The sequence below is a fragment of the Psammomys obesus genome, unplaced genomic scaffold, assembly GCF_907164565.1.
Source record: "Psammomys obesus unplaced genomic scaffold, mPsaObe1.curated_primary_1811, whole genome shotgun sequence".
Classification (NCBI taxonomy): Eukaryota; Metazoa; Chordata; class Mammalia; order Rodentia; family Muridae; genus Psammomys; species Psammomys obesus.
Genome location: NW_026590305.1, coordinates 330,285 through 346,731, shown reverse-complemented (window position 1 = coordinate 346,731; position 16,447 = coordinate 330,285). Strand labels below are relative to the sequence as shown.

Genomic DNA, 16,447 nt, shown 5'->3' with positions numbered 1-16,447 from the left:
ATCAGAGAATATAAGTTTCTCTTCAAAGAGATGATCTATTGTTTCTCATTGATCAATTCTAAAACTTAACAATTCTAAGCCTAATAAGACATTTATTGCTTTAAAAAACTAAAACAAAGAGTAGACACAGTCTGATCTTTGAAAAGGAATATAAAGATAAAATCCATAATACCAGAAGTAATGTTTTCTTGGGGCTGCAGTAGCTCTAGGTTCCCCTTCCCAGCTAGTTTCTTCTACATAAAGTCTTCATTGATTTGGCACCATGCTTACTAGCATATTTTATTCCCTTGGTCAGTGCTAAAACACATTACATTGGTCAGTATTCTAAAACACATAACTTATTTGGAAGACCACAAATCTCTCCAGGGATGGTGGGTACTGTCCCTGATCCATCATACATCATGCTTCTTTTATCCATATCTGTAACTATTTCCATGGTCTTGCTACTTCTCAGGGTCATTCCACACACATGACAACAGGGAAGTGGCCAGGTACAACAGCTTCTGACATTAAACTCCATAGTTAATACTGAAACCTTACTCACTAGCATAAAATATGTCTTATATCTGCATATGGCTCTGCAGTGACTTTATATTCTATTACCTCAGCTGAAGTAGTTTTATTATAATGAATGTGGATCAGCCACAGGAAAGGATCATCCTGAGTGAGTTGTCCCAGAAGCAAAAAGACACGCATGGTATATACTCACTCATATAAACATACAACATAGAATAAACCCACTAAAATCTGTACATCTAAACAAACTAAGCAAAAGAGAGGACCCTAACTAAAATGTTCAATTCCCATCCTGAAAGGCAAAGAGGATGGACATCAGAAGAAAAATAAAATAGGAAACAACCTCGGAACCTGCTACAGAGGGCCTCTGAAAGCCAGAAGAAAACAGGAAACAACCTTGAAACCTGCCACAGAGGGCCTCTGAAAGCTTCTGCAGTATAGACTGTCAAAGCAGATGCTGAGCCTGATGGCCAACTGATGGGCAGAGTGAATGGAATTTAATGTAAGAAGTGGGAAATAGTAAGAGCTGGAGGGGATGGGACCTCCACAAGGAGAGCAACAGAACAAGATAATTTGAACACAGGGAACTTCCCAGAGACTCATACTCCAACCAAGGACTATTCGTGGAGATAACCTAGAACTCCTGCACAGATATAGCCCATGGCAGTTCAGTGTCCAAGTGGGTTACATAGTAATGGGAAGAGGGACTGCCTCTGACATAATCTGGTAGGCCTGCTCTTTGATCACCTCCCCCTGAGGGGGAGCAGCCGTACCAGGCCACGGTAGAGGACAATGCAGCCAATTTTGATGAGAACTGATAGACTAAGATCAGAAAGGAGAGGAGAACCTCCCCTATCAGTGGACTTGGGGAGTGGCATGCAAGCAGAAAGGGGAGGGAGGGTGGGATCGGGAGGGGAGGAGGGAGGGGCTTATGGGGGGATACAAAATGAATAAAGTGTAATTAATAAAAAATTAAAAAAAGTAGAAGAGAAAATGCACAGTTAATAGTCACTACTATTATGCCCTTGAGCGCAGGATATCCTTTTATCGATTAAAGTATTCTTTAATGTTTATCAGTAAAGAAAAACTTTCTACAACTGTAAAAAAAAAAAAAAAAGAATTTAAAGGCCTAAACTCCAAGTACAGAATGAAGGAGGGATCTGCTGCCATCCAGCATAGGTAGGGCAGAGGACTCTTGGAGGCTCTGGTGTCACTGAGAAAGTGGTGGAGAGATGGTAAAGAAAAGGAAACACAATGGCGTATGAACAATTAACAGAGGAAGAAGTAGATACACGAAAGTAGTGAGAAATAGCCTGCTATGAGAAGCCTATGCTGCCACCTGAGGCCATAGTGTGGTTCTGGCCTGTACTGTCACTAAGGACTATGTCTGGGTCTATGGTCCTGCAGTAGGTACGGCCTGTGTTGATGTCCATGGCTCATGTTACCACCAAAAGCCATTCAGATGTCCCTGGTCTGGGCTGTTAGCTGGCACCATCTTGATATCCACTGATATCCAACAGATGTGCAGAGCTGGCCTTGTTCCTCGCCAGTCGCAGCACCCAGAAAAGCAGTCCTGCACCTCACCTGGGCAGCTGGCCATGGGAGACCTGGTGAGACCTGGTGAGCTGACCAACTCAGCTACCATCCAAGCTCAGATCCAACATGTTGGATGTTGGCTCACTCCAACACCTACCCCTCATCTGTGAACTGCTGGAACATGTGGAGGGGCTAGTCCTGCAGAACCCAAACTACAGGATCTTCATGACACAAGGTCAAAACAGGACATGTAAGAGGAATTCCAGTGAGGATCCAGTATTAACAGTATAGCATAAACAGAGGCCTTGAATCAGAAGAGTGACTCAATGCAATGAACATTTGCAAGCAAAGCTGTTTTATACTATATGACACACCTCAGCTTCCATGGTGAGAACTATTTATTTATTTTAATTATTATTTTGGTTTTTTGGGGGGGTTATTGCAAGGGTGTATGGTGGTTATGGAGGGATAGGGAGATGAGTGAGATTGGGGTGCTTGATGTAAAATTCACAATCAATAAAAAGAGAAAAAAAGAATGTAGGAGAGGTCATAACAAAGTGGTGTCATGGTAGTCTAAGTTAAGTTGAGACTCTATCTAAGAGTGCTCATGACTCTGTTACTTGTCACTGTCATTAAAACATCAATATGTCTATGATTTTCAGAAAAGAATATGAACCTAGATTATGATAAAATAATCTAAAGCATTTATGAACTTAATTCTATAGCTAGATATATATAGTGGTGACAACATAATTTTGTAAGAACTTTTATCTATTTTTTGACATTGGGAAATTGGGTTGATATATCATATATATATATATGTTTGTATATACATATATATAAATTTGAAGGAAATAATAATATATTACTTCTCATAGTTCTTCCAGGTATATGTTTAAATACACACATGCATTTCTCTATTTACATAAAAATACAAATTTGCTCTCAAATAGTGTCTTCATTTTCTCTATTTCCAATTACATTTAATTAAAACTTTCATTGTCCATTCAAATAATAGACACATGTCTGCACATCTCTTTCTTCTAATTTTCACATAGTTTCTATAAATGTTCCTACCAAGTTGTTTGGGACTACTTATATACTTTAATGAGCTGGATGTTACCATTATTTATAATTGTACTGGGTGAGAGATAGGGTGATTTATTTCCCTTTCTATTAGTTATTTGTTAACTGTATATATTTTTTCAGTTCCAAACATTGATCTCATGATCCGTGTGGGTTAACTTGTTAAAAATCCAAGTAAAGGATGACGGAAGATTTCTGTGTTATCAGTGTTAAGATTTTGTTTTCTTTTGTCTATATCAGGTTGTGATACCACTCTTACTAGGCAGTTCGCCTCAAATCCTATTAGTAAAATTAAGTTTGCTTCTTAGCACTTTGCTAGTAAGAGGAAAAAAAATTATATTTTTAATGAAATTTCCTTCTATTGTTCAAGCCACAAAGTATCTTCCCTATCTAACTAAATAAAATTGAACTTTGGTTTTCTTTTGCTGCCTAAAAAATTAATAGTTTTTGGTTGTCCATCTTAGAGCCTGTGCTATTGCAGGCAGTTGTCTCCTGTGCCAATGAGTTTAAGGCTCTTCACCAATTTTTCTTCTAACAGGTGTAGTGTGTCTGTGTCTAGTTTTAGGTTGAGGTCTTTGATCCACTTGGACTTTAGTTTTGTGTGGGGTGATAAATAAGTATCTATTTGCAGTTTTCTAAATGTAGACATCCAGTTAGACCATTTTTTTGAAGATGCTATCTTTTTTCCATTGTATGGTTTGGGCATCTTTCTCAAAAAACAAGTATCCATAGGTGTGTGGGTTTATTTCTTGATCTTCTATTTGATTCTACTGATCCACCATTCTGTTTCTATGCCAGTACCATGCATAGTTTTTGTTTTTGTTATTATTGCTTTGTAATACAGCTTAAAATCTGGGATGGAAATAACTCCAGATGATCTGTTGTTGTACAGGATTGTTTTAGCAACTCTGGGTTTTTTGTTTTTCCATATGAAATTTAGAATTGTTCTTTCAAGGTCTGTAAATAAGTCTGGAGCTTCCTCAGACAATTAAGAATACTGCTACCGTAAGATCCAGCTATAACACTCCTAGGCATATATCCAAAACATTCTTAAGTATACAACAAGGACATTTGCTCAACTCTGTTCATAGCACCTTTATTTGTAATAGCCAGAATCTGGAAACAACCCAGATGCCCCTCAACTGAGGAATGGATACAGAAATTGTGGTATATTTACACAATGGAATACTATTGAACACATAAAAACTAGGAAATCATGAAATTTGCAGGCAAATGGTCAGAACTAGAAAAGATCATCCTGAGTGAGATATCAGTCAGGCCTGATGAGACCTGATAGGCTAGGGTCAAACGGAAAGGGAAGATGATTTCCCCTATCAGTGGACTTGGGGAGGAGCATGGGAGGAGATGAGGGACGAAGGGTGAGATTGGGAGGGGATGAGGCAGGGGGCTATGGTGGGAATACAAAGTGAATAAACTGTAATTTATAAAAATAAAAAGGTGAAAAACCCACAAAATACAACCTATCTTCCTCCTATCAAAAATTAATATTTTTTCATATTAACACAATAAAATTATTCAAATCCATGAAGAGTATGTTGCAATACTGACTTTTTCTTCTTAGTAAATGTGGACAAGGAAATTATTAATAGAATTCTATGGCTTAAAATTTCCTGAAGAATAGTTTTTAATCATATAAATAGTAGTAGACTATTATCAATGAATTATTTTTCAATTCCTGTGGGTTTTTTATTTGTTTATTTTTAAGAAAGTGTCTTACTAGGATACCCTGACTGGCATCAAAGCCACTGATGCTGAAAATGAACTCAAGGCAATCCTCTTCCTTCAATATCCCATATGTGCGTTTATGAAAGCCCTGCTCACTGTTCTCAGTGTATAAATGTCTGGAATTCCAGTGATTAAACTCAGAGCCTTATAGATTCTAGGAAAGCACTATGTTTCTGGGCTATAGCTTTTGCTTTAAAATTTTATTATCCCCATTAAAATATTGATTGAGGTGTTTACAACATTATATTTTTTATTCATGTTTCTTTGGAAAGCATATGATAATTTTTTTGTTATTGGAATAGATAGTTTTGAGTTCTGTAAATATAACTCTGAGTGTTTATAATGAACAACAGTTGACAAACATGCTCAGTAAATATCTTTCCAAAATCAGAGTAAGAGGGTTAAAAACACAGGTTAATTTACACCAGGACTTAAATACTGTTTTTTGTTTTGTTTTGGTCACTTAAAACTGTTTTAAGGATTCAACCATAAAGAGCAATCCTTTGTTCAGGAACTAATCAAAGCATGATAAAACTAAAATTTTACACAATGCTCTGGCAATGTATTACTGATATTAAGGAAAATGCAAATAATCTTGTCTTACAAAATCCTCATTATTTTGAAGAAATAAGAAATAAAATACTTGTGTTACTTCAAGAGGGCTTTTTGTATACCTATCAGAAATTACTAAAGAATAATGAAATTCAGCTTCAAAGCTCATCTAGAAATGATAATTCAAAATAATAACTCTTTTTAAAATTTATTTTTTATTAATTACACTTTATATCCCAGTTGTAGCCCCCTCTGTCATCCCCTTCCAATCCCACCTCCCTCATCTCCTCCATTGTCACTCCCCAAGTCCACTGATAGGGGAGGTCCTTCTCCCCTCCTATCTGACCCTAGTCTATCAGGTCTCATCAGGACTGGCTGCATTGTCTTCCTCTGTGTCCTTGTAAGGCTGCTCCCCTATCAGGGGAGGTGATCAAAATAATAAAACTGTTGTTTTGAATCTGATATGAAAGCCAGAATACATTATGTTTCACATTATTATCTCATATGAAGGATATGGATACAACAGAATTACAGAACCACCTCAAATATGTTCTCAGCTTTTCAGGACCAAGCCAATGCAGAGCCAATGACCGAAATAGCATTATCTAGAGCAATTCCCCTTCCATCCAAGTTGGATGGAATCCTACCTCAGTGAAAATTATTCTTGTTGAACCACCACAAACAATAAACAGTAACAATAAAAAAGTGGGGTCGTTGTTACTTTGTTAAAATTTAGAAATCTTACATTTCCACCAAAGTGGGTAAAATACTAAGCAAAAGAATGCAAGTCTCAAACATGAGGTGAATAATCATGAGATATGTACCTGATTTTAAATTTACATGAAAAACCATTCTTTACAATTAATTGAATCAAAAATTTAATTCACATAAATATAAAACATTTTGTACTTATTATTTCATCATCTCATACCTTGAGTCTTTTGTCCAGTCAAGTTTTAAAAGACTAGATTTCCAAGTAAAATGTTTTTCTCATAGTTCCACCATTTTGTGGCACTCATGAGCTCTCTTCCTTTGCATATGAAAACTGAGTTACTAAAATTGTGTGTACTTCAAAGACTTTATTAAACATTCAAACATCCTTATGTGTTTTAAATTGTTTTATTTTTGAGATTTTGATATAATTACATCATTTATTCTTTCCCTTTTCTTCCTCCAAAACTTGTTTACTTTCAAATTCCGGGACTCTTTTTTTCATTAATTGTTGTAACATAAATATACGATAGGTATATGTATTAGTTTTTTGTCCATGTATATTCCTACATATATAAAAACAATCTTTTCTTTGAAAAGTCCATTTTTTCTTAAATTTAGTCATATATTTTAATTTGACTTGATATAATAAATGTAATATTTTAAATTATTAAATAAGACAAAATAATGAATACAATCCAATATATATATATATATATATATAAAATAAAGTATAATTCTTCACTAAAAATTGCCTTGTATGTAAATGTGTTACAGATGAGATATCTTGTGCACTTTCAGATGTGTAAAGTAATGTCTCTCTTGGTTCTTTACTATTAGTTTTGTTGTTTCTTAATGTATTTGTGGTAATTTCACAAAATTTTTAATTAATTAGTTTTTATTTATTACATTTATTCACATTGTCTCTCAGCTGCAGCCCCCTCCCTTGGCCCCTCCCAATCCCATCCTTCTTTCTTCTTCTCCTCCTATGCCTCTCCCCTAGTCCACTGACCATATGACCCTAGCCTATCAGGTCTCATCAAGACTGGCTGCATTATCTTCCTCTGTGGCCTGGTAAGGCTGCCTCTCCCAACCCCTCAGGAGGATGTGATCAAAGAGCCAGCAACTGAGTTCATGTCAGAGACAGTCCCTGCTCCCCTTACTAAGGAAACCCACTTGGAGACTGAGCTGCCATGGGCTATATCTGTGCAGAGGTTCTAGATTATCTCCATGCATGGTCCTTGGTTGAAATATCACTCTCAGCAAAGATCCCTGTGCCCAGATATTTTGGTCTGTTGCTCTCCTTGTGGAGTGCCTGTCGCTCCAGGTCTTTCTATCTCCCCCTTCTTTCATAAGCTTCCCTGTTCTCTTCCCAAAGTTTGGCTATGAGTCTCAGCCTCTGCTTTGATACCCTGATGGGTAGAGTCTTTCAGAGGCCCTCTGTGGTAGGTTCCTGTCCTGTTTCCTGTTTTCTCCCTCTTCAGATGTCTATATATATACCGTTTGCCTTTCTGAATGAGGACTGATCATCTTACTCAGGGTCCTCCTTCTTGCTTAGCTTCTTTAGGTGTATAGATTTTAGTGTGTTTATCCTATATTATATGTCTAATATACACTTACAAGTGAGAATATACCATGTGTGTCTTTCTGTTTCTGGGATACCTCACTCAGGATGATCTTTTCTAGTTCCCACCAGTAGCCTGAAAATTTTTATGATATACTTATTTGTAATTGCTGAGAAGTAATTATGTAAATGTACCACAATTTCTATATCCATTCCTCCACTGAGGGACATCTAGGTTGTTTTCAGATATTGGCTATTATGAATAGAGCTGCTACAAACATGGTTGAACAAATGTCCTTATTGTATATTTGAGCATATTTTGGGTATATGCATAGGAGTGGTATAGCAGGATCTTGAAGAAGCACTATTCCTAATTGTCTGAGAAAGCACCAGATTGATTTCCAAAGAGGTTGTATAAGGTTACATTACCACCAGCAATGGAGGACAGTTCTCCTTTTTCTCCACATCCTCTCCAGCAAGTGTTATCACTTGAGTTTATTTTTAACTTTTATTAGTTACACTTGTATCCCCCCATAAACCCCACCCTCTTCCCCTCCTAATTCCACCTTTCCTCCCCCTTCTTCATGCATGCCTGTCCCCAATTCCACTGATAGGGGAGGTTCCCCTTTCCTTCCTTCTGATCTTAGTTGATCAGAGCTCATCAGGAGTGGCTGCATTGTCATCTTTTTTGGCCCTGTAATGCTGCTCTCCCCTCAGGGGGAGGCGATCAAAGAGCAGGCCAATCAGTTTATGTCAGAGGCAGTTCCTCTTCCCATTACTCTGGAACCCACTTGGACACTGAACTGTCATGGGCTACATCTGTGCAGGGGTTCTAGGTTATCTCCATGCATGGTACTTGGTTGGAGTATGAGTCTCTGGGAAGACCCCTGTGTTCAAATTTTCTGGTTCTGTTGCTCTCCTTGTGGAGTCCCTGTCTTCTCAAGACCTTACTATTTTCCACTTCTTTCATAAGATTCCATGCACTCTGCCCAACAGTTGGCCATAAATCTCAGCATCTGCTTTGTAGTCTTCAGGGCAGAGCCTTTCAGAGGCCCTCTGTGGCAGGTTCCTAACTTGTTTCCTGTTTTCTTCTTCTTCTGATGTCCATCCTCCTTGCTTTTTGGGATAGGGATTGAGCATTTTAGTCAGAGTCCTCCCTCTTGATTAGTTTCTTTAGGTGTACAGATTTTAGTAGGTTTATCCTATAGTATATGTCTATATGAGTGAGTATATACCGTGTGTGTCTTTCTGTTTCTGGGACAGCTCACTCAGGATGATTCTTTCCAAGTCCCACCATTTACCTGCAAATTTCATGATTTCATTGTTTTTCATTGCTGAGTAATATTCCATTGTGTAGATGTACCACAATTTCTGCATCCATTCTTCAGTTGAGGGGCATCTGGGTAGTAGCACCAGCTTCTGGCTATTACAAATATAGCTGCTACAAACACGATTGAGCAAATGTCCTTACTGTGTACTTGAGCCTCTTTTGGATATATGCCTAGGAGTGGTATAGCTGGGTTCCCCTACACCCATCAGAATGGCCAAGATAAAAAACTCAAGTGACAACACATGCTGGAGAGGTTGTGGAGAAAGGGGAACTCTCCTCCACTGCTGATGGGAATGTAAACTTGTACAACCACTCTGGGTATCAATCTGGCGCATTCTCAGACAACTAGGAATAATGCTTTCTCAAGATCCAGCCATGTCACTTGAGTTTTTGATCTTAGCCATTCTCATGGGTTTAAGGTGAAATCTCAGGGTCGTTTTGATTTGCATTTTCCTGATGACTAAGATCATTGAACACTTTAAATATTTCTCTGTCATTTGATATTCCTCTATTGAGAATTCTCTGTTAAGGTCTGTACCCTATTTTTAACTCAGTTACTTGATTTATTTATGTTTAATTTCTTGAGTTCTTTATACATTATGGATATTAGCCCTCTGTCAGGTATAGGGTTGGTGAAGATCCTTTTCAGTCTGTAGGCTGTCATTTTATTCTGATGACAGTGTCCTTTGCTTTACAGAAGCTTTTACAAAGTTCTGCCATGCTCATGGATCAGTAGGATTAACGTAGTGAAAATGGCCACCCCGTTAAAAGTAATTTACAGACTCAGTGCAATTCCCAACACAATACCAACACAATTCTTTACAGAACTTGAAAGAACAATTCTCAATTTCATATGGAAAAACAAATACTCATAATGGCTGAAACAATCCCGTACTATAACAGATCATCTGGAGGTATCTCCATCCCTTCTTTCAAGCTATAATACAAAGCAATAGTAATAAAAACCCCATGGTACTGGCAATAGAAACAGAATGGTAGATGAATGGAATTGAATAGAAGACCAAGAAATAAACCCCACACCTATGGATACTTGATTTTTGAGAAAGAAGCCAAAACCATACAATGGAAAAAAGACAGTATCTTCAACAAATGGGGCTGCTCTAACTAGATGTCTACATTTAGGAAAATGCAAATAGATCCATACTTATCACCTTGCACAAAACTAAAATCCAAGTGGATCAAAGACCTCAATATAAAACCAGACATACTAAACCTGTTAGGAGAAAAATTGGTGAAGAGCCTTGAACTCATTGGCACAGGAGATAACTTCCTGAACAGAACACCAACAGCACAGGCTCCAAGATTAACAATCAATAAACAGACCTCATGAAAATTCTGTTTATGCATACACTGTCTTTGGATTATCTCTAACTCTCCCTCTTCCCCCTCCAACCCATTTTCCCTCCTACCAATCCATCTGGAAAATCGTTATCTATTTTCTATTATTTTTTAAATGTATATGGATATATGGATATATATATATTTATATTTATAGAATGCTTACTGAGTTTAATCAACACTATAATCATTTGTTCTTCAGTATCTTTTTTATTTTTTCTTTATTATTATTATTCATTACAATTCATTCATTTTTGTATCATAGACTGATGAATCAACCAAGCCATGCATGGGGAAGACCTAGACTGCCTGCATAGATGTAATCCATGGGCAGCTCAGTTTCCATGGGTTTCTTTAGTAAGCAGAGCAGGAGCAATACTGGCATGAACTTGGTTGCCTGCTTTTTATATTTTTATATATTTTATATTTTAAAATATAAAGGTGGCCTTACTAGGCCATAGATAAAGAGGATCCAAACAATCCTGATGAGACCTGATAGGGTAGGGTCAGATAGTAGGGGAGGAGGATCTCCCCTATCAGTGGACTAGGGGATGGACATAGGTGGTAAAAGCAAGGGTTGGTTAGGAGATGAGGAAGGGTACCACAGCTGAGATACAAACTGATCAATCTTCATATTAGATATATAAATTTTTATAGTGCTGTCCATTTGATATTGGATAACAAATTGGTTTGTTTCTTCCCTAAGAAAAACTATTTCTCCCACTCTCAGCATTTCTTTCTTACCTGCAGTTCTTTGTGTAGGCTGAAGCCTCTTGGGCTTCTTATGTGCTCTTTACCATATCTATTTTTGTTGTACTTATTTTGCACACATGTTAGTGAGAGTTTATGTGCACAGCTACTGATATTTTTAGGAGATACAAGTTCACAGAAAATTCCTGTATCCTCTGGTTTTAGAAGTATTTATATCCCCTCTTAAAAAATAAAGCCTGATTGTTAGCTACAAGAATTGTGTTATCAATGTATCTGTTGAGACTAGGACCCATAATTTTGCATTTTGATTTATTGTAGGTTTTTGTAGCAATCTTTGTCTTTTGCAAAATAAGTTTTCTAGATAAAGGATAAGAACTACACTCATCTGTGGACATAAGGACAAATATTTAGCATGTTGTAGTTATGTATTCTTTTGTTTTAGTGAAGGTAGTTGTTGATTCTTCTCCAAAATCCATCACTTTACTAGTCCTAAGCAACTGACTAAGTGTCCAAGATAAAACAGTATTTTTTTAAACTTATTTATTTTTAAAAAATGTTCTTTCACTAATTTCTTTTTATTAATTACACTTTATTCACTTTGTATCCCAGCTGTAGCTCCCTCCTTTGTCCCTTTCCAATCCCACCCTCTCTCCCTCCTTCATCTCCTCCTATGCTCCTCCCCAAGTGCACTGATAGGGGAGGTCCTCTTCCCCTTCCCTCTGACCCTAGTCTATCAGGTTGCATCAGGCCTGGCTTCTTTGTCTTCCTCTGTGGACTGGAAAGGCAGCTCCCCCTCCCTCAGCTGTAGGTGATCAAAGAGCCAGCTACTGAGCTCACCTGAGAGACAGTCCCTGTTGCCATTACTAGGAAACTAATTGGAGACTGAGCTGTCATTGACTACATCTGTGCATGAGTTCTAAGGGTTCTAGGTTATCTCCATGCATAGTCCTTGGTTGGAATATCAGTCTCAAAAAAGCTCCCTGTGCCCAGATTTTATAGATTTGTTGTTCTCCTTGTGAAGCTCCTGTCCTCTCCAGGTCTTTCTATCTTCCCCTTCTTTCATAAGATTCCCTGAACTCTGTCAAAAGTTTGGCTATGAGTTCCAGCATCTCCTTTGATACCTTCAAATGCTAAAATCTGCTCAGTCTGTATGTTCTCAACTTTCACCAAGGAAACTTTTGCAACAGACAAGAGACCATTACAGAAACCCAAAACCAGTTAAAATATAAAATTACGGATTCTAGTCTGAACTGATACATTTTACAACTCCTAGACTTAAGTATCTAAGATTATTTCAGAAGAGGAACAGAAAGATTAAGAGCCAGATGAGAAGTACCTCCTAAAAATGTAAAAAGATATATCCATAAAGTCTTATGAGCCTCACTGCCTAAACATGACATGAATAATGATGACAAAATAGATATGCTAATGAAGAAGGAAAAAAGCTCAAGAGGCCTCAACTGTAAGCCAATATTGACAGAAAAATAAGGAATGCTGAGAACAAGATATAGAGAAAAGCATATGAATTCCAAGTGATCAGCCCTGAAAACATATATGAATAAGTAACATACAGACTGAGCAGATTTTAGCGTTTGAAGGAAAGAAATGGAAGTGGAAAATTATGTAATTGTATTTTAAATTTTAAAAATATAGAAAACATATACAGATGTAATTCCCTGTACTAGTCTTTTTCTCTATGTATTATAATGTATATTATATTTTGACATTATATACATCAACAATGCCATCTTTGGCAGAGTAGTAAAGAGAATCAATGTTGAAATCAAAGATATGAAGCAACTTAGGAAATTATTGCAATGGCCTTCTCATACTAAACATGCTAATTTTGACAATGCTGGTATACATAAAATTCTTAGGGTCTCTCAACTTTTTATACTCAAAAATGCAAAGGTAAAATAATTTCCAAGCTTAAACTGGAAAAGTAAGATTTAGAAAAGAAATATTTTTTATGAAGCGTAAGAAAAATTGAACAGTTGAAATTCTGAAAGCCAAACTTAGTCTGTGTTTTGTTCTGACGATCAGAGATGAAAGAGAATGATTTTTAAATTAGCTCTTCATAGCAATTATACTTTAGCAACTCCCTATATTGCCTTTTAAAATTTACCTTTCTTATGTTTCTGTAGCATCTGTCTACTTGTTTCTGTTTCCTTCACTAGTAGCTAAAATAAAATCTGTGAAACTGATGTGTCTTCAGAACCTGCTGTTAGATATATAATAATCTAACACATTGTTGTTTGTTAAGAATATTTTATAAGAATTTAACATTTTTCTGCACACATCATTCTACCTCAACAATCTCACGCCACAGAACCTTTCAATGCATTTGAACTTTAATGCCACAATAAAAGTTAAATCATGGTGTGAGAGAAATATCTCTATCAACCTGTTTCTTTGTTCCTTATCCAGCATGTCATTTTATAGCCAATATTAGAACAAAATATTGGAGGGAGATCCAAGATGGCAGTGACCAGCATGCACTTTATCTGAGGGTCAGAGGATCCGATCGAAACTCCGAAATTGGTGAGTGGAGGGACAGTTAAAGCCAGAACATCGATGCTGAGGCTTTCTGGATGAGAGGAGACAACCCATGAGCTGAGATCATTTGGTTCAAGGTCACCAACAGACTTCTCTAGGGACTGAGAGTGGTAAATATTCAATCCCTTGGCACTTCCCCTTTTTGGGCTTCCCTCCTCAGTGGAGGCAGCCCACAGTGCCCACCAGTCCTCACACAAAATTCCCTGCTCTGTAACTGAAACAGAGAAGGTGGGCCTTCCAGTTCCTCAGCAGCCTCCTGGATCCTGGGTACACAAGCACCTGTCAGGCTCCCCAGGGCCTCCCAGAAGGCATCTGTTCCAGTCTCCCAGTTCTATAACTGTGGCTGGATGCCCAGCAGCCCCCTATGCCAGCTCCCAGCTCTGGGCTGCAGCACCACTAAGCTGATTGATCTCTTACAATGGCATTCGCCCCAGCAGGCTCAAATCTGAGAATAGAGAAGAGGGGGAACCCTGTGCTTTCTGATTAGGACTGCTAGAGAGTGAGTGCGCCTTCAAGTGAGTGCTTGCACAGCCTGAGATGCAGAGTACTTGTACACTAGCAGCCAGACATTGGATTCCTCCAGCCCCACAGCCCCACTGTGGGCAACGTAGAGATTCTTGGGGCAGGATTCTCAACAGTGAAGCCCCTGTTCTGTGGGTCTACCAGTGGAGTCCAGGAAAACAATTTCTGGAGCCCTAAAAGATCTGAATACCAGGACAGTATGACAGGCCTATAGGACACTGAGGTTTTTCAAAGAACCTGCACATTAGCAATGTACCCACAAACAGTACCAGCATCTGCACCCCATCCTGTGCCTGCATTCCCCCTGCCCCACATTCCAGGTATCTACACTCTCTAGGACCATATCCTTCAAGAATTCTCCAACTCACACCCGAGCTTGCTAGCTCTCACTTCTGCACTTGCACCTGCCAACTTCCTCCCTTAGGTACAGCAGAAACACCAATGCACATTCTCAAACCAGTGGACCATTCTCATCTTTTTGAAGAATATTCCAGACACCAGAGAAAGATGGACCCAGTCTGATGTACAGACTCCAGGAACAAAGAGTGAAGATTATAGATAAGCAGATGTCCAGAGGTCAGCATAAGAACATATCCAACAAAAATAGGACATCATGGCTTCAACAGCAACCCCTAAAATCAATGGATATTTCTTTCCAACAGAAACACAGGAAAATGATTTTAAAGCTATCTAGTTATTAGAGGCACATAAAGAGGAAACAAACATATCTTACAAAGAAATAGCCATACAAATGGAGGAAAATAAAGTGGAAATGAACAAAGCTCTCCAAGAAATACAGGCAAATACAGCCAAACAAACTGAGGCACAAGTAGAAGCATAAGTAGTGGCATACAGAGGAGAAATGAACAAAAAATAGAGGTCATCATGGAAAGACAGGAATCCACATTCAAACAGGTGAAGGAAACGGTGCAAGGCATGAAAACAGAATTAGGATCCATAAAGAAAACACAAGCAGAGAAAACCTTGGAGCTGGACAACTTAGAGAAAAGACCAGGAACCACAAAGGTAAGCATCACCAATAGAATACAAGAGATAGAAGAGAGAATCTGATTCTGAAGATACACTTTCAGAAATTGATGCATCTCTCAAAGAAAAAGTAAAACAGGAAAAGTTCCAAACACAAAACATCCAAGAAATCAAGGATACCATGAAAAGACAAAATCTAAGAAGTATAGGAATAGATGAAAAAGAAGACTCCAGGCTCCAAGGTCTAGAAAATATTTTCAAGAAAATCATAGAAGAAAATTTTCCCAAGTTAGAGCAAGAGTTGTCCATAAACATAAAAGAGGCCTACAGAAGACCAAATAGTACTAGGTAAGAAAAGAAACTTATGTCACATCATAGTCAAAACTAAATCTACCGAACAAAGAGAGAATATTAAAAGCAGCAAGGGAAAATATATAAGTAACATATAAAGGTAGACTTATTAGAATCACAACTGACTTTTCAACAGAAACTATGAAAGCCAGAAGGGCCTGGGCAGGTGTCATGCAGACTTTAAGGGACCACAGATGCCAACCCAGACTACTATAACCAGCTTTCAATCAATACAGAAGAAGAAAACAAATTATTCGATGACAAAACTAAACTTAAACAATATCTACAGAGAAACCCAGCCCTACAGATAATTCTAGAAGAAAAACTCCAATCCAACGAAAACAACTATACCCAAGAATACATAGAATATAGATAACTTCACAACAAAAAATTAAAAGAAAACAAGCAATGAAACATAGTAACCACCAACTCCACAATAAAAGAAACTAACATTCATTGGTCACTATTATCTATCAATATCAATGGACTCAACTCTCCAGTAAAATGACACAGACTAACAGAATGGATGCAGAAACAAGATCCAACATTCTGCTGCATCCAAGAACCACACCTCTGCAACAAAGATAAACACTACCTCAAGTAAAGGGCTGGAAAATGTTTTTTAAGCAAATGGACACAGAAAACAAGCTGGGGTAGCTATCCTAATATCTAATAAAATAAACTTTCATCCAAAATTAATCAAAAAAGATGAGGAGGAGCACTACAAGAGGGCCGAGAAAGAAATTAGAGTAACAACACCCTTCACAATAGCCACAAATAACAAAGTATGTTGGTTTAACTCTAACTAAGCAAGTGAAAGACCTGTTCCAAAAAACTTCAAGTCTCTGAAGAAAGAAATTGAACAGGATATCAGAATATGGAAATATCTTCCATGCTCATGAATCAGTAGGATTAATATA

The 16,447-nt window shown here is 37.7% G+C and overlaps 1 pseudogene; it reads left to right on the top strand.

The window, feature by feature from the left end:
- Positions 1-2,036: 2,036 nt before the first annotated feature.
- LOC129676432 (glycine--tRNA ligase-like) overlaps positions 2,037-16,447 on the top strand; it is a 69,935-nt pseudogene continuing 55,524 nt past the window's right edge.